This window comes from Microcaecilia unicolor, chromosome 2 (genome assembly GCF_901765095.1).
Source record: "Microcaecilia unicolor chromosome 2, aMicUni1.1, whole genome shotgun sequence".
Taxonomy (NCBI): domain Eukaryota; kingdom Metazoa; phylum Chordata; class Amphibia; order Gymnophiona; family Siphonopidae; genus Microcaecilia; species Microcaecilia unicolor.
Genome location: NC_044032.1, coordinates 419,407,485 through 419,426,136, shown reverse-complemented (window position 1 = coordinate 419,426,136; position 18,652 = coordinate 419,407,485). Strand labels below are relative to the sequence as shown.

The 18,652-nt window shown below is 44.7% G+C and overlaps 1 protein-coding gene across 1 annotated transcript in view; it reads left to right on the top strand.

Annotated features, from left to right (window-relative positions):
* STPG2 (sperm tail PG-rich repeat containing 2) overlaps window positions 1-18,652 on the top strand; it is an 873,622-nt gene that overhangs the window by 10,888 nt on the left and 844,082 nt on the right. The gene's annotated exons all lie outside the window — the stretch shown is intronic.

Sequence of the window (18,652 nt, the reverse complement as noted above, 5' to 3'; positions counted from 1 at the left end):
GTCACTTTTGAGGTCCAAGAGTTTACACCAGCCTAAAGATAAGTGTTCAGCTTATGTGGATTATCATGTGGACCATTATGTGGAACAATTAGTAGTGAGCTGCTGAATCGTATTAAGATGTTCAATAATAGTGTGATACTGGTGAAATTTATAATATGTGATTGTGATAAATTGGTAAAAGGTTATTTCACAAGCGTATAAGAAAAAAAGGGTTTTTCAGACCAGTGATGGTGGTGTTACTGTGAGGTTCTTCTGTGTGTTCCATTTTTGGAGCCGTGAGAGCCACTGAGGTCTTTTCCATTGAAGTAGTAAACGTTTTGGTGATACATTAATCAATGATGTTTTGAAGCATAATGATATTAATAATATGATTAGATATGCAGATAGTTTAATAGAATTCAATATTGTGTGAGGCAGTGGAAGTGGTGCCATTGGTCTCTTCTCAGCCACTGGTGTTGCAGAAGTACGACTTTCATCTTCCTTGGATGCTGGTTGCCAGACGGAGTATGCATTAGTGGTTGTGACCCAGGAGTTTGACCGTCATTGCTCCCTTTTCTGATAACACAATGGGAGTTGGTGACAACAGACACCAGCAAGTCGGGTTGGGGGAGCACGTTAGAAGTTTCATCTGGCACAGAGAACTTGGATGGAACAGGAGTCTCAGTGGTTAATAAATCGTTTGTAGCTCAGAGCAGTGTGGAATACTTTATGCAACTTTGCATCCTTTCCGGTGGGGGCCTTGGTACAAATTTTCTCTGACAATGCGACAGCAGTGGCTTATATCAACAAGTAAGTCGGGACCCACAGCCATCCAGTGGCAGTGGAGGCGCCGCCTTCCTCATGAGTTGGGCACAGCAGTTCACATCACTGGGTACTTGAATGTGGATGTCGAGTTTCTCAGTTGGCACTCCTTGGACCTGGGAGAATGGGAACTATCCAGTCAGGGTTTTCAGCTGATAATGGACCGATGGGGTTCTCCACTTCTGGACTTTTCAATGAAAAGGAATGCCAAAGTGCCCAAGTTCTAGAGCCATTGGAAAGAACTGGGATCGTTTATCTACTGCAACCGTGGCTGGAGACACATCTACTGTATGTTTCTCTGCTTGGCCCATGGTAGGCTGCATGTTGAAAAGGATCGCATTACACAAGAGTTGAATAATTCTCATAGTCCCAGATTGGCTGTGAAGGCTGTGGTATGTGGACCTGATTTGACTGCTGGACGGGAATCCTCTCCATCTTCCACAGGTACATGGCCTACTGAATCAAGGTACGATGCTCATGGAGGATCTGTACACCTTTTATCTTACAACTTGGCCATTGAAAAGTCTAGGTTGAGACGAAAAGATTATTTTGATTTGGTCATTGCTACCTTTCTTCAGGCTCGGAAAGGCTCTACATCCATGGCATATGCGAGGGTGTGGAGGATGTTCGAGGGCTTGTGTTGTGAGTGTGGATTTTTTCCATTGTCTGCTCAGATCTCGCACATCCTAGTGTTTATCCAGGCAGGCCTTCAGAGAGGATTGGCGTTGGGTTCTCTAAAGGTTCAGATTGCAACTTTGGCCTTTTTCAGTTGCAGACTATAGAAAACATACTCTTGTGGCTCACCCAGATATTGTTCAATTTCTTGCGGGGAGTGAATCGCTTGCAGCCTCCCCTTCATACGCTATGTCCAGGTAGAACCTTAATTTAGTCCTTTGGGCTCTTCATAAACCTCCTTTTGAGCCACTCCAGAAGGCCTCCTTGAAAGATCTTTTGCTAAAGATGACGTTCTTGGTGGCTGCAGCATCAGCACCTAGGGTTTTGGAGCTTCAGGCTCTCTTGTTGGGATCCCTTTCTCTGCTTTTCGGTGTCTGGGGTATCCTTGCGCACGGTTACTTCCTTTCTTCCGAAAGTAGTATCAGCATCTCAACCAGTCTGTGGAGATTCCGTCCTTTTGCAGAGAGAACGAGGAGGCTTGGTATTCTTCATTGAAGTGTAGAGACCTCATTAGATATCTGGAAGTCACGAACACGTTTCAGAAATCGAACTGACTGTGCTTTTTTGTAAACAGAGGCTTGGCCTTGTGGCTTCAAAGCCCACAATTGCTAGATGGCTGAAGGAGACTGCTGTGTCAGCTTATTTTCTTGTGGGGAAGCAGGTTCCTCAGGCCTTGCAGGCTTATTCCACAAGGCATACAGCGACATCCTGAGTGGAAACTACCCTACTGTCTCTGATGGATATTTGCAAGGTGGCAACATGGTTGACACTACATACCTTTGCCAAACACTACAAGTTGGACATTGTTTCACACTTGGAAGCTAGTTTTGGGGCTTTGGTCCTCAGGATGGCAGCACCAGGATCCCACCCATTCTAGGGATTGCTTTTAAACATCCCACAGGTTCTGGAATAGTGGGAAGCTATGTAATGGAAGGAGAAATTAGGTCTCACCTGATTAATTTTCTTTCCATTGGTCCTTCCCACTATTCCAGAGGCCCGCCCTAGGTTTCAGATGTTTAGTCAGTGTGAAGTAATGGGTTAAATACTGACTGTCACTTTGCATGGTGCTTCTTGCATGTCTCTTGTTTTCTACAAGTTGTCCAGAGATGAGAGAGGTCCACACATTTTGCTCATCTGGTTAGTGTTAGGTATGCAAAGATTTTAGCGAACCGATTGCTGCCTATTATTCTGTGTTTGGTGGGAGTCCCACAAGCTGGATTTGTAAAAGTTAGAAATGCAGTAATCAATGTTCACCGCTTATTATGTGCATTGGAAGCAAGAAGAGCTCAAAATTGTCATCTTTGGTGGTGAGATTTGATATCGAAAGGACTTTGATACATTATCTTAGCTTTATCTCTGGGCAGTTTTGCAAGCCTTTGGTTTTCAGGGCCCAATATTATCCATGATACAATTACTGTTTATTGGCCCTTGGGCTCGAGTCCTGGTAAATGGTTTACTTTCCCAGAACTTTTGAATTGGCAGAGGCACTTGGCAGGGGTGCCCTTTGTCACCTACATTGTTTATACTGTGTATGGAACCCTTGGCCCTGGCCCTATTGAGAGATCTACATATTAGTGGTGGTAGAATTGATATGACAAAGTGGCATTGTTTGCAGATGATTTATTAATGGCAATTATCTAGACTCTTAGATGTATTAAACACCTTTGGCAAAAGAACAGTGAGAAGTGGGCCCATCAAGAGACCAGGACGACAGACAAGTATCTGAAGTAATTTATTGAAGACTCCACACAGATCTGTGTTTCGGCCACAGGCCTGCCTCAGGATTCTTGTTAGCTGTGTGAATGGGTAAATCTCCAAAAGATGGTTACCTTAAGGTGTTGTAGTGCGTAGTTGATCTTAAAAAAGACCTTTAATAAGAATCAGCAAGGGAGCTGAAACAGTATATCTGCATTATGCATCCCCTGCAGGAACACAGCAATACATTAGTACTGAGCACATATTATCGGTGCCTCCCACTATCCAAAAGAAAGGCCCTTCCTAGAAGTCTAGTGCCATTTTTTATAGAGGGTTGCATATGCATTCCCTCTGGACCCCTGCCACATCTGTTAAAAGACAAAAGCACTCGCCAAGTAACCACCCTTGTCCGAATCCCCCCTCCGCAAATTTCTGGCCATGTGTCTGTTTGCCAGGATATAAGAGTCATGGCAGCTCCCGGGAAAGCGTGACACAACATCATGGATCCTCAAGTTAGCATCGCAGGCCTCCTGGACATTCAACAAGTATCCCATCTTGTGATTGCAGTACTGGATTTCTTGATCCATCGGCAGGGTGAATGCAGCATGGGTGCCGTCAATTGCCCCCAGGACATTGGGCATGCCAGCAATCTTGAAAAAGTCCTGTTTAATCCTCCACTGTATTTCTTCCCACACAGGGTATCTAATGTGCTGGCAAGCACATCATTTCAAGGCATGCAGAACCTGCAATGTAGAGCAAAGGGGGGGGGGGGGGTCATAATGTAGGTGATGTATTTTGTCTTGCACTTTCTAAAATTTCTATTGTCCAGCCATGGCCAGGAAGGTGTACAGTCCCCAAAATAAATACAAGTGCATAGCACTATAATGGAAATAAGGAAAAGGGGAGAAACAAAGGGGGAGGAGCGGCCACCATGGAGTGGAAAGGCAAGTAGTGGGGGGAAGAAAAAAACATGGTGGGCAGATAAGATAACTACTACCAGTGCTAGATGTTTTGAAACTGTAGCTTGGTCCACACCCTATCAGGTGCTGGAATGTCCCTGTGGCAAAGAACTGCAGAACAACCAGCAGTTTCACCAACCCAGGTACTGCATGAGATCTTGCCATGGGTGGGTCAATATTGGCTCGTATCTCATATAGCTCATATATAGCTGTTTGGGTCAGGTGGTAATCATCCACGATTTTCCTGTCTGACTCGTCTTCCAAGACCACCCGAGAACAGAACATACAGGGGTGGGGATGGGCACGGGCGAGTCGGTGCAAGCACAGGTCGCCTTGGTTCCCGTCTTGGCTTGTCAGCTTGCCTCTGTTCTACAAAGTCTAGCTGCGCCAGGTAGAATCCACTATCGATTTCCTGGTCTCAGTGAGACATGTGTAAGACAAACATAGAAATAGCACTCTTGGGTTTGACATTGCTTTTCTATGACGTAAAACATCCCCACGCTGTACTGCCTGATCATATACATGCGTCCACACGGCCAATGCAAGGAGACGTGATGACATCAAAAAGTTGAGGCCGAGTGGTTAGTCTGTGTTTTCCCTCTCCTGCACAGCCGTCATGTAGTACACTTGCAAATGAGATGCTGACTCGTCGTTTTTTAACTTTAGTAATATTTTTATATCTCGGTTGTATTTTCATACATGCTGGCGTGTGTACACAAAGGAGGTATAGGTTTCATCCGTTATAGTTTGCATTTGTTCAGAGACGTTTTCACCTAGGTCCACCACAACAGACAAGTCAGGAGAATCACGTACCAGACGTACTATTTATAGCCCCTTAGAGAACAACATTTTGGTTAAAAGTTGAATTGCTTTTTTTTTTCTATTTCACAGATATGTATTCAGTAATGATGTTGGGGCTTCTTTCATGCAGAATGACATAACTTGTGACCAATTTTCTCGCTACTTCAACAACAGCTTACCTTAGATCACAAGAACACACGTAACATTTGTAACAAACGTTTTACTTTTCCATATTAAATTGGGGGAATGTATACAAGGGGGGATGGGGATATATACACAAGGGGGAGAAATATATACGGTATATACAGGGGGGAAGGGAAATATATACAGGGGGAAGTATCTACAATATATACAGGGGGGATGGGGGAATATATGCAAGGGGGGAATATTTACATATATACAGGGGGGGATGGGGGAATATATACAGGGGAGAAATACAATTTATACAGGGGGAAGGGGTTGCATACAGGAGCCAGGGGGAGGAGAGAAGGTCATGTATGCAGGACAGTGGGGCCTAGGTGGGAGGAGAGATACTGGAGCACCTGGGACAAGTATCACATTGAACCACTCCAGGAGGGGGGTAAATTCCTTGGGGTCCCCCCGGCGAGGCTTGTTCCAGGTGAGGAGGGGGAGCTTGGGAAGGGTAGCATGGGGATGGAGAGGGGGTGCCAGGTGGAATGTTGGTGGGGGGGCCAGGCCGGGGAGAGAGGGGCATTGAGCGGCGGGGAGAGGAGGGGTGGCAGGCTGGGGGGGAGGGACTGTGTGACTGGGGGGGGGGAGGCAGTGGGGCTCAACTCAGGGTGGGGAGGGGGAGAGGTTAGCCGTACAGGGCTGTGCTTGGGGGCGGGTAGCCTCACTAGGGGGGTTTTCCAGGGTCTTGGGGAGATGGGACCAGAAAAAGGGACGGAGGAGGGAATAAGGACAGGGATTGGGGACCAGGGACAGGACCAGAAGGGTGGGGAGGAACGACACCTGCCAGGGACCCATCCTCCTCCTTCTCTGAAGACACTTCTGCAGAGAGACAAGAGGGGAACTGTCACAACCCCTGGGCATTATCAGATCTGGGCTGTTTTCGAGGTGCGCTTTTACCTCCTGGAGCCAAGATTGATGATTTTTGTGCAGTGCCCTTTTGCGCTTTTTAAGTTCTTCAACCTGGAAAACAAGAGGCCAACAAGTGTCATTGTGATCTCGAGGAGGACAAAAGAAAACAAGGGAATTAACAGCAACATGCAACTTTTTATTTACACGCACATTATGAACGTATATGATATCATATCATATGCTGACAGCAGTCCAATTATTTGATAATGGAGACGAGGGAGGGAGGGAGGGAGGGAGGTGTACACTGACAAATGGCGGAGATACAGATCTTGGGTACGACACCCTCCTGTTGAAGAGATGCTGCACCACCTCCAAGCCCTTGTCCATCTGTTGTATGTTTTGCCTCTTCCCCTGTTGGGGGAAGAGGCGTTTCTCGTTAATAAATATAAGTTCCTTGTCATCAACAGCAGATGAATCCATTAACTGATGGGTTGTATCTGCCTACCAGCAGGTGGCGATAGAGAACACTGAAAGCACATGGTGTTCCTGGACGCCCAGCCCCCTCTGCCTTCAGTATATCTCTATCTCCCAGCAGGTGTGAACGTCGCTTTCTCAGCTTCTGGATTTCTGCCTGGGGTGGCTCCTTTGCTTTGCCAGTAGAGCGGGGGGTGTTGTGGCTGGTAGTGCCCACTTTAAAGGCATACTTGGTTTTCCCTGTCCCTGCCTTACCCCATTCCCCCTCCTCCCGGAGTTCCTCTGTTGCTGCCTGCCTCTAACTTTCCTCACAGTAAAAAAAAAAAAAAAGAGAGGCTTTCTCCAGAGCTCCTGGTTCGGTGCAGCTTGACAGAAGCTCGTTTGACTCGGTCTCCTGAGGTGAGAGTGGTGCCCAGCTCCTCCGGGGAGGTTCCCACTGACAGCGTTCTGTGCGGGGTAAGTTTTGGCGTGAAGGCGCCATTTTGTTTTCTGTATTTCATGGCTGCTGAAGGGGTTAAGCCCTGTTCCCACTGTGAGAAACGCAGATCAGCAGCGGGGCTTTGCAGCACATGCTGCCTAAATGCTAATGCTGGCATGAGCATGGTGGGCGGTGATTCTTCCTGCCCGACGGAATTGGCAGTGGGCGCCATCTTGGAGGCGCGGCGTGACTCGACCCTCGCGGTTGCAAAGGAGTCTGAGTGCAGGGGGATGCCTCGTTTCGAGGTTTCTAGAGGAGCTATTGCCTCCGCTTCCCCCAATGTGTGGGTGGATGTACAGGGTGAGCTTTTCTCCCCTGAATTTGTGCTGCTGATGCATAAGGCTTTTATGTTAAAAAGAGTACTGCCTGAGGCTCCTGACAATTCCTTTCGGACTGGGTTGCCTCCAGTTCTTGATAGCCCAGCGTCTGCTGGAGACTTTAGTTCTTCCCCCGAGCATTTGGCTGAAGCTAAGCGTAGACGAGTGAATACCCCGTCTGAGGGGGGACTCTTCATCCTGTTCTCCCCCGTAGTCTAGTTTTGGGGAGTCTGAGGGGTCTGGCAGGCCCTCATGGACTGATGATCCAGATGAGGGTGGCTGCTTGCCACAGGAGTTGGATGACCCTAAAGCGGTTCGGATTTTCCACCGCAATGAGCTGCCAGCTCTCATTTCTGATGCCTTACATGCCCTTTGTATTGAAGATCCTGACGAGGGCACTGCTTCTTCTATTAATCCTAGGATGGCTAGTACTAAGAAGCCTTCTCGGGCTTTTCCCATGCATGTTTCCATCCAAGAGCTTATTTCAGCTCAATGGTCTGACCCTGATGGTCCCTTGAAGGTGGCCAGGGCTATGTGTCACCTTTATCCTCTAAGTGAAAGTCAGTTGGCCCTCTTTGGGATGCCTAAAGTGGATACGTTAGTCACGGCTGTGACTAAAAAGACTACTCTCCCGGTGGAGGGAGGGGCTGCTTTGAAAGATTGCAGGACCGACGGCTGGAGTCCGCGCTGAAGCGGTCCTTTGAAATCTCAGGCCTTTCCTTACGGGCGGCTATTTGCAGTTCCTATGCAGCCCGGGCTTGCCTTTCCCGGTTGCAGCAGGCGGTTGAGCAGCCCGCAATGGAGCGGGTTCCCTCACTGAGGTTGGCTCGCGTATGGAGTCTGCCCTGTCTTTTTTGGCTGATGCCCTTTATGATCTGGTCAGAGCTTCGGCTAAGCAGATGTCAGTGGCGGTTGCTGCCCGCCGCCTTCTTTGGCTCCGGCATTGGGCGGCTGACATGGCCTCTAAACAAAGGCTGGTGAGGTTACCCTTTCGGGGCCTTCTTTTATTTGGGGAGGATTTGGAGAAGATTGTTAAGGACCTAGGGGACTCTAAGTCCCAACGGTTGCCTGAGGATAGGCAATAATAAATAATAATAATAATAATTCCAAAAGTCCTTCTTTTCCCTCCTCTTCCAGGCAACGTTTTTGCGAAGCTCGCAGGTATTGTCTGGGGTGCTCTGCGGGGTTTGGTCAACATATCCATTTCCAGCAGAGGAACTCCTTTCGTTCGGACAAATGCACTGCGGCGTCCGGGCAACATCCAGGAGTTCAGGGGCGTCCTCCACAATGATGGGGTGCTGGTCCACTCGTCGGTTCCTGCAGTAGAGGGTCATCTCTCTCTCTTTCTCGAGGAGTGGACCAAGATTACTTCGGATCAGTGGGTCCTGGACCTGATCAGAGAAGGTTACTGACTAGAATTCGCTGCCCCGGTGGGAGACGCGTTTTTGGAGTCCCGATGCGGCACTGCTGTCAAGCGGGCGGCGGTAAACGAGACCTTGCAGGTGTTGCTGAAGCTCGGAGCGGTGGTCGCTACTCCATCTATTTTGTGTTGCCTCGAAAAGGCGGGTCGTTCAGACCTATCCTCGACTTACGCAGAGTCAACGAGGCCTTAGGAGTGTGACACTTCCTCATGGAAACTCTGCGCTCCGTCATTGCGGTGGTACAGCCAGGAGAGTTTCTCACGTCTCTGGACCTCAAGGAAGCGTATTTGCATATCCCCATCTGGCCGCCACATCAGCGGTTTCTCCGGTTTGCTTTATTGATCCAACATTTCTAGTTTCGCTCCTTGCCTTTTGGCCTGGCAACTACCCCTTGGATTTTTTCCAAGGTGATGGTAATGGTGGCTGCTTTTCTCAGGCGAGAGGGTATCAGAGTTCACCCTTATCTCGACAACTGGCTCATCAGAGCGGATTCGGCAGACGAAAGCCGACTTGCCACAGCCAGAGTTGTTACAGTTCTTCAGACTGTGGTCTGGGTAGTCAATAAGCCCAAAAGTTACCTGACCCTCTCTCAGTCTCTCGAGTATTTGGGGGTCCGGTTAGACACGGCTTCGGGGTTCATTTTTCTTCCCGACAACAGGCGTCTCAAGCTTCAGAATCAGGTCCGCTTGCTCCTGCGGATGCCTCACCCTAGAGCTTGGGACTTTGTTCAGCTCCTGGGATCGATGACGGCCACCATAGAGGTGGTTCCCTGGGCGAGAGCTCACATGAGGCCGCTGCAGCTTGCTCTGCTTCAGCAATGGTCTCTGATTTCCCAGGAATACCAACGCAGACTAAGGTGGCTTCCTGCGGCCCAGCACAGTATGGATTAGTGGCTTTCCGACAGCATGCTGTGGCAGGCGATGCCACTGGTTCTTCCTTTTTGGTGTCTGGTGATAACAGATGCCAGCCTTTCGGGCTGGGGAGCTCATTGCTGGGGACGCTATGCTCAGGGTCTGTGGTCCACCACGGAAGCGGGATGGTCCATCAATCGCTTGGAACTGAGAGCGATATTCCAGGCAGGTCCCCGACAGGGGTTTCCGGCGTCTAAGGCCACTATAGCCCTTTGGCTTAAGGAAATCATTTTTTCTGCTTATCTGCTTTCAGAGCAGTCACCGCCTGAAGCGTTTAAAGCTCACTCTATGAGGGCAGTGTCTTCTTCGTGGGCTGAAACGGGTGTCTTTTCTCTTCAAGAGATCTGTCGTGTGGCTATCTGGGCTTCTCAGCTCTCTTGTGCGGCATTACAGGCTGGATGTGGCAGCGCGGCAGGATGCTCATTTTGGAGTGCAAGTCTTGCTCGCGGAGTTGCCTGTTCCCACCCTACTTAGGGAGAGCTTTGGTGCATCCCATCAATTATTGGATTCATCTGCTATTGATGACAAGGAAGGGAAAATTAGGTTCTTACCTTGATAATTTTCTTTCCTTTAGTCACAGCAGATGAATCCACGATCCCTCCCTGTCTGACTTTAGTTTTTGTACAGATGTTGCATACAGACATTGTGCCTCATCAGGAGTATTTGAAGACAAGCTATCAGAGTTACTACATGCTGTTTTTATTGCAGGAGGTTGATAACGTCTCTCCTTTGTTTGGTTATTGCTCCGGTTCAGGGGCGTTTGCTCTCTGTGAGGAAAGTTTATGTTATTTTGCCTTTCTTATTCACTCTGCTTTGGAAATTTCATATACTGAAGGCAGAGGGGGCTGGGCGTCCAGGAACACCAAGTGCTTTCAGTGTTCTCTATCTCCACCTGCTGGTAGGTGGATACAACCCATCATTTAATGGATTCATCTGCTGTGACTAAAGGAAAGAAAATTATCAAGGTAAGAACCTAATTTTCCCTTGTGTGAGCCAGAGCACATCCATGTTGGAGTAGTTGGGCTTTCTGCCGTGGGGACCCTTTGCTTCCATGCCTTCTCCAACATGGATATGCACATATGCACACATGCACAAAGAACACGCAGATGACAGTGCTTATACACACACTTTATGAACGTGCTTATGTTGATGGCAGATGACAGCTCCTGAAGTTAATGGCAGCTCTTGAGCATCTGTAAAATCTATCACATTAAAGGTGTGCGGTCCTTTGTGTGCATCGCTTGTAAACAGCTGTGCATCATGCGTTGCCTTCATTTGAATGAGAACCAGCGTATTACAATACATTTGCATTGCATTTTCGTTGTGTGCTTACGAGTGCGGTAAACCGATTGCTGTATGCTTTTGCGCATTCGTCGCTCGATACCGTGATCACTAAACTGGCTGCAACAGGTTGAAAACGCTTGTTGCCAGCATGATAAGTTATGTGTAGCTGGGCCTGAGCTCGAGGAGAAGAACAATTATCTGTAGGATTGCACTCTAAAGATAAGCACCTTGTATCTTAGAAATGTTCTCCTTCCTATTTCCTGAGGTCTCTCTTAGCTTCAATAGCAATCTTATTCACTTACTGATTAGGCCTTCTGTTGAGGTCAGGGAGAGTAACAAAACATGCATCTTTCTTCACAGTTCACCAAGAGGCCTTTTACATTTAATTAAGACATAAATGTTAACCCTAAGTTTTCCAGTTCCTCAAGTTCTTCCTCTTGTCATGATTTCCAGTAGGAATCATTTTTTATATCATCCATCACAAGGGCCTTTATCTGCTTATAGTATCTTTTTTCTACTCATCACATTATTTGGGCTGACTCGTTAGAAACTTAGTAGAACAGGTTACTTTATATAAACAACAATATCCTACAACCAAACTACATATTACAACTATTCCTAATTTTAAAAGCTTACCCCCAAATCCAAAAATTACTAAATAAGCTGTGATCACGCTTATAAAATTCTCAAACATTATCTTATCAGGTTTGGGCTCTGTCTGGAAAGTAAGTGCAGTGCTCTTCTCCAATTAAGGCACACACTTTCTCCTTAAAAGGCCAACACAAAGTCTCAATCTACTCTAATACAATAATACAAATTCTTTTTAACAGTTTTATTTATTTTGACAGCTATTTCTATCCTTTAAAGGTAGAGTTCAGGTTTTCTCAATTATAAGGGACAAATTGCTTCCTCATTTCAACAATACTACCAATCTCATACACTATTTATATTCTGTTCTAGTTCAACAGTTATAGTCCGCTTATGTCAACATGGAATCAAAGTGGGTTAAACGTGAGTTACAAAATAAAGTTATTAAACAGAATAAATGATAAGTCTTAAAAACTGTCAAAATATCAGGGTTGCTGCAGTATTCTGCAGAGTTGTAACCCATTTGTAAACTTTCTAATACATGTGTATATACGAAGAGCTAATCAATTTGAGATATATGTATTTTAAACCAGTAGGCAGTAATGTTCTCAAAAAAGTTTCGTTTCCATAAAATTTGCCATGTTCCATGTTCCTTTGTAAAGAATTCAAACTCTTATATAAGCACAATTGTCAACAGGATAGAAGCAGAAAATCTTAACTCATTAGAGTTCTAATATAGAAATCTATCAATATCCTTTTAAGTGAGACAGGAAAAACCAAGGATTTTTTTTTTATCAAAACACTAAAAAAGTACACCATTTACAGGCTGGAATTGTCACAGTACAAGTGAGCTTATTGACTTCATTGCATTTTGTTCTACAACATACCAAATAGGCCACCACTAACTTAGCCCCCCCTCTGGAGGAGCGAGAGCCATTTTATGAAAAATATATGATTTATTTCAAATGTTTATTGAAGGCATCATTAATAATAGGAACAGCACTCAAAAATCTGGCCAAGGTTTAATTCTAAACTTCCACAATAGCATCATGACCATCCATACAGGTAGGCTGGGATGTGTCGTAGCATGGCTGAAGTGAGGGCAGTGCCTCACAGGAATTTGCACTGCTGGATATCATCGAGAGCCAAAAAGGATTTTCTCAGCTCAAAAGAAGGTATACTGGGAAATCAAGGTGACATCTACATTAGCTTCGTTGCTGAAACAAAATGCAGTGTAGGTAGGGAAAGCAGTCTCTTCTGTAAAACAGTGTCGACCATGGACTGTTGCTCTACTGCTGATTAGTAAAAGGGAAGGACAGGATATGGTAAATGAACAACAGTTCCAAGAGCCCAGGATCCTCCTCCGGCTCTAAAGATTTATTATTCTCAAACAGAAGTAAAGTTTGTGTCACTTATTTTTAGACTTGAAGAACAATTCATGTTTCTCAGCTGCATTTGCATTCCTGCAGCACATCTGATTTCACTTCATAGTTAGAGCTGGAAGGGATGAAAAGCATACTAACTGAACCATCTTCCTACCAGTTATTCTGTCTCTGGCTTTTTTTTTCTCTAGTGTCGGGGCTGATCAAGAGACAATACAAGTCCTTGGAAGTATATTGTCAAAAACCGATACTCAGATCTCCACGCAACCAGTCTGGGGCAACCTAACTAGGCTGTTTGTTTTGGGGGGTTCCATTCATGGCTGAGAGTATGAGTTCCCTTTCATCCTGTGGCTCCAGTTGTTTTTCCCCAAAAATAAAAAAGGCAAGTGTAGTATTTGTACATATTCTACTATCATTTAGTCTGTGTTACGTACAAAAATATGGGCTATAAATTAAGCTATCATTTCTCTTTCTAAGGCAGTGGCAGTGCATGGTAATAAGCTTATTTGGCGTCTCTGTTATCCCCAATACACAAGCAATTTAAAGTCCTGCTTGCAGTAGCTTAAAAAACACTATACCAAGCTCTGATTAATTTACCGTTGTTTGGAAAGGCTACAAAGGAAGAGAGAGCTTTTCTCTCGCTCTCTGTTCACACAAGTCCTGCTGTAAAGCATTCAGGAAGTTCAGGAAGCGACTTCAATAGATTGTCCGTAAGCTCTTTTGGTATACACTGGTCTCGACTAGTAAAATCTAACATAAAAATGTCATTTTTTTCTTCAGTAGGCCGTTCCTTACTATAAATTTTAGAAAAGTTGCTAATCAACATAACCAATGTAGCATGCCCAGTTAATGAATTAGGGCACTCAAACAAAAATGTTGAGAAAAAAAAAAAAAAAAGGAAATTGCTTTTCTCTCCCTAGTGAACATAATTATTTCTCCCAAAGGATCAGCTTCAAAAACAAGCTCTTTGTGCACAACAGGCAATAGACTTTACTTACGTTCTTTAGCAACACAACAATTTGTATACCAGTCATTTACCATTATAATTTCTTTTTTTCTATGAGTAGCTATTTAATGAGATCTTTTAACAAATTGTGCTCATTCATCAATCTCAATATTAATCACACATATCTATTTATTCTAAACACAAACACTAAAAGCTAACTGCATTTAGCCACAGATATAAAAATTTGTCCCTTTAATATATTATTACAAAGGAATGTTTTTAATAAAGAAATACCACATTGTCATATATTTTAAAGTGTGATTTCTAAGAATCAAACACAACCCCTATTTTTTTCTAAAACTGCTCTTGAATGCACAAGTGTTTCAATGCTAAAGGAGCTTTTGTAAGGGAAACACAAAGTAAGATTATATCTAGTGAATCAATTCCACTTATCCAAATATTTACATAATTCAACGCCAGAATTTGTACTCATGTAAACTTCTGGCCCAAATATGGGGTCCAAGACTTACTTTTTTCTGATTTCCCACAATTAATATGCTGATTGGAGCCTCGAGAATCCTAGGCACTTGTTTCCCTCCCCCAGGGAAACTTTTCCTTATCTGAGATGCGTTTCCAGATTCTCCCTCCTTTAGAGAATCAGGCAAGTCGAGCCTCCTCTACTCAGTTTGTCAGATCCTGACCCACAGTTGATTCCCGGCCAGATTAGCCTAAATGTCCAAACTGGGATATCCCATGACTTAAACAATATATATATATATATATATATATATATATATATATATATATATATATATATATATAGGGTGTCTATATGTTTATAGATATAGGGTGTCTATATGTTTATAGATTGTGTGTGTGTGTATATATATATATAAAACTAGTAAAAAAAGGCCCATTTCTGAGACCAATGAAACGGGCGCTAGCAAGGTTTTCATCATAGTGTGTATGCTTGAGAGACTGTGTGTGAGAGAGAGAGACAGACAGAGTGAATGTGCGAGTGTGTGTTCGTGTGAGAAAGAATGAGTGTCTGCCGCAGGGGCCCCCTTTCCTTTCCCTCCCCGTCCCATGTTTGTTCCCAGCGCCCCTCCCAGCTTCAGGGTCGTGGCCCCCCTCCCTCTGCCTTTCAGGATCGTGGCCCCTCCGTCTCCTGACCTTTTTCCCCATCGTAGTGTGTATGTTTGAGAGAGTGTGTGAGACAGTGAGTGTGTGAGAGAGACAGAGTGAATGTGCGAGTGTGTGTGTGACAGAGTGAGAATGTCTGTGTGAAAGTGTGTGTGTGTGAGAGAATGAGAGTGTGTCTCCCGTCCCCCTCCCAGCTTCAGGGTCATGGCCCCTCCCCTCCCTAGGCCTTTCAGGATCGTGGCTCCTCCGTCTGCCGCCCTTTTTCCCCCTCCCCCTGTCTTCCCTCCCCTCCCCTTTTTCCTGTTCTTCTCCCTTCCCCCCTCCCAGCTTCAAGTGCCCCCCTCCCTCTGCCTTTCAGGGTCGTGGCGCTCCCTCCCACTGTGACGTTGAGGCAGGCAGGCTGGCTCCCTCCGATGTTCAGGCTGCCTGCGTCCCTCCCTCCCTCCGATGTTGTGCGGGGCGATGTTATTCGTCCGTGTGTTGCAGGTCGTCAATGGCGCTCCGTCAAAATGGGCGCGGAGAGGGTGAGATGAGATCGCGTTTCGTCGAGTCGCTCCGTGGAAATGGCCGCCGAGAGGGGGAGATGTGATATCCGGTTTGCCCAACAGTGTCTGCTCCGCCCTCGACGTCATCACGTTGTGACGCGAGGGCGGGGTAGACACTGCTGGGCAAACTGGATATCTAGACCGCCTCAAAGTTCCGGCTTGAGGCTTCATTAGAATGTTGGTGGTGCCTTTTATATATAGAGATATAGGGTGTTTATATGTTTATAGATATAGGGTGTCTATATGTTTATAGATTGTGTGTATATATACCCAATCTATAAACAATAAAAAAAACTTTACAAATTTCATTACTTACCTCAAAATTGCTAGACTGAAACCTGTTTACCTCTTTCAACATGAAGTGACATCTTTGAGTTTTTTCCACCAACACTTCCCTCAGCCAGGGAAATGTTAGGAAAATTCCAATAGGCTCTTTCTTAACAGGAGACAACCATGTAGCATTCCCTCTTTCTCAATAGTAGGCACTAGGAAGTCTGAACTCTTCCACAAGAAAAGAATCTATAGAAAAGTTCTATTTCAAGTGCTTTATTTTTCTTTCAAAGTGAATCTGCAAGGCTGCCCTCTAACTCAGGGTGAATAATCTAAGACATCTGTTATTTCATCCAACATCCCTTCTCTGAAGCTTTCGCCAGTAAGAGGTCACAGCTTTATTACCCTCCTTGTGCTACCTGGTGATCCATGTGGGGAATACCACTTATCAAACAGGCTTCACAGGATATGTAAATTAATCATTCAGAAGGCAAATCTTTATATTTTAATTACTCTGAAGGGGTATTATTCTTGTACCAAACACTTTAGCAAACAGTCTTGAACTGACCCTCCGCTGGGGATCTTTTGGGTCACTCATACAATACTTGGTTAGCTGGCTTCCCAGGACATGCAAATTAACCATTCTAAAGGCAAATCCACTCCAATTAGCTTCTGCTAACAACTCTGTAGGGGTTACTCTTCTTTCAGCAAACAATTCAGTACACTCTCTTCAACTGAGCCCTCCACGGTGAGATGAGGGTCTCAGATAAAAACAGCCACCACCCCTTGGACAGGACTTCACTTCAATTTTAAAATCCTGTCCTCCACCCCAGGCTGTTGATATTGGAGTCTTATTTCAAGGCTCACAGTGTTACCTCCACACTGTGACCAAATCAAAGTTCCTTATCCTCCCCATTATTCTGGACTTCAGGTGAGTACCTTGTCTTTCTTTAGGGATCCTCCTTTGGGGTCCAAGCCCGTCTTTATGGATCCTTTCCTTTAGTGTCCAGTCATCAGTCACTTGGCATCCTTCCTTCTTCTTGGAGAGCTCCTTCCTGTTCTCCTTTTCCTTGGATAAAGGCATTTTTAAAGGGCTGCTTCCTACCAACCCCACCCTTCATGGGCTCCTCCTATATTCTGGAAAAGGTACATAACCTTATTCAATGGGCTTGCCTTCTGAAGGGAACTATTCCCACCTTCTGCTTTGGGCCCTCCCTTTTCAGCTTAGCTGGGGAGAGGAAGGAATGGAGGTTACCCTTGTGCTATCGTTGAGGCAGGGCTCCCTTTAGTAGTCTTTGCAAAATAACACACAAGTGAGGCATATTTTCAAAGCACTTAGCCTTCCAAAGTTCCATAGGTTTCTATGGAACTTTGGAAGGCTAAATGCTTTGAAAATGAGCCCCCTTGGAAGGGCCTCCAGCACTAGAATGCCCTCTAATGGTAGCTACCCATCTAAACGGGCTTTTTGTACTCCTGATTGCCCTGTAGTGGGTCCCTTCTAGTCATTACAACAGTCTTCCACCATAAGAGCTCCTTCTGCTGCTAGATCCTGTCGAGGCATGTCCTATGTTTATCACACAGTATATCGAGGACCAGCATAGTGTCACAAAAAACAATATAATAATGGCAGGGACATACAGCTGAATGGAGGCAGGGACACAAAGACAAATGAAATGCAGAAATTAGCAAATACAAAACAGACAAACACGGTGGAATTCCATAATATTATGCAAGTCTAAAAGCAATTCAGCTAACCATTTCCTGTGATAATTAACTTTAGTTCTGGAAAAAGCATGTCTACAAGTCAGAAAGCAAGAGCACCGAAAGATATACCTTTATGTGTGTAACAAAATCAAGATAAAAATGCAGTCTCGCCTTCTGTGCACCTTGTCTTTCAGATAGTAGAGACAGCTTGCCTCACAAGGGGCACCAATTTGTGGAATTTGAATTTCTTTTGCAAAATTTAATCTATAAGAGGTCAGTGAACCTAGTTATTTATTTTAGAATTGCATAATGTTTTCTTATGGACAAGGCAGGAGAATAGCTGAGACATTTCTCCGCTAATAAGATTCCCCAAAAACCGTTAGTCCTAAGGTCACATCATAGATGATGTAATAAATCAGTTCTATTTTGGACAGAAAAATACAAAGAACTGTGGTCTTTGAGTGACAGGCAGGATACAGATGTTTTTTTTTTCAGAACAGAAAAACTTGTCCAACACATAATATTTTCCCAACTATTGATACAATTCTAATGCCTTGTTTAAATAACATGTTATTTTACACTTAAGATCTGAGCTTGAGAAGAAGAACAATTATCAGTAGGATTGCAATCTAAAGATAAGCACCTTGTATTTTAGGATTGATCTCCTTCCTATTTCGTGACGTCTCTCTTAGCTTCAATAACAATCCTTTTCACACTCTGATTAGGCCTCCCCTTGAGATCAGGGGCCTTTTACATTTATTTAAGACATAAATGTTACCCTAAGTTTTCCAGTTCCTCAGTACCTTATCATTTCTCATCATCTGCTGGCTGATTGGGTGCACATATCCTGGCTATTAATGTAGTAACTGGGCTAAACGAGGAGGATTAAAAATGGGGAAAACCTAGTTAATGAATCCTGATTACGTTATAGCCCATCTGGTGGCAGATTCCAGTTGAGTTTAACGTTCAAACGATCAGGAAGAAAAAGGTAAAATTATTTAAGTAAAGATTTATTTATTTATTACATTGTATCCCGCATTTTCCAGTTGAGTTTAAAGTTCAAAGGATCAGGAAGCAAAAGGTAAAGTATTTAAGTAAATATTTATTTAAGCAAAATTAAGTAAAGATTTATGTATTTATTTATTATTACATTTGTATCCCACATTTTCCCATCAATTGGTAGGTTCAGTGTGGCTTACATGGAACAGTGGGGACGA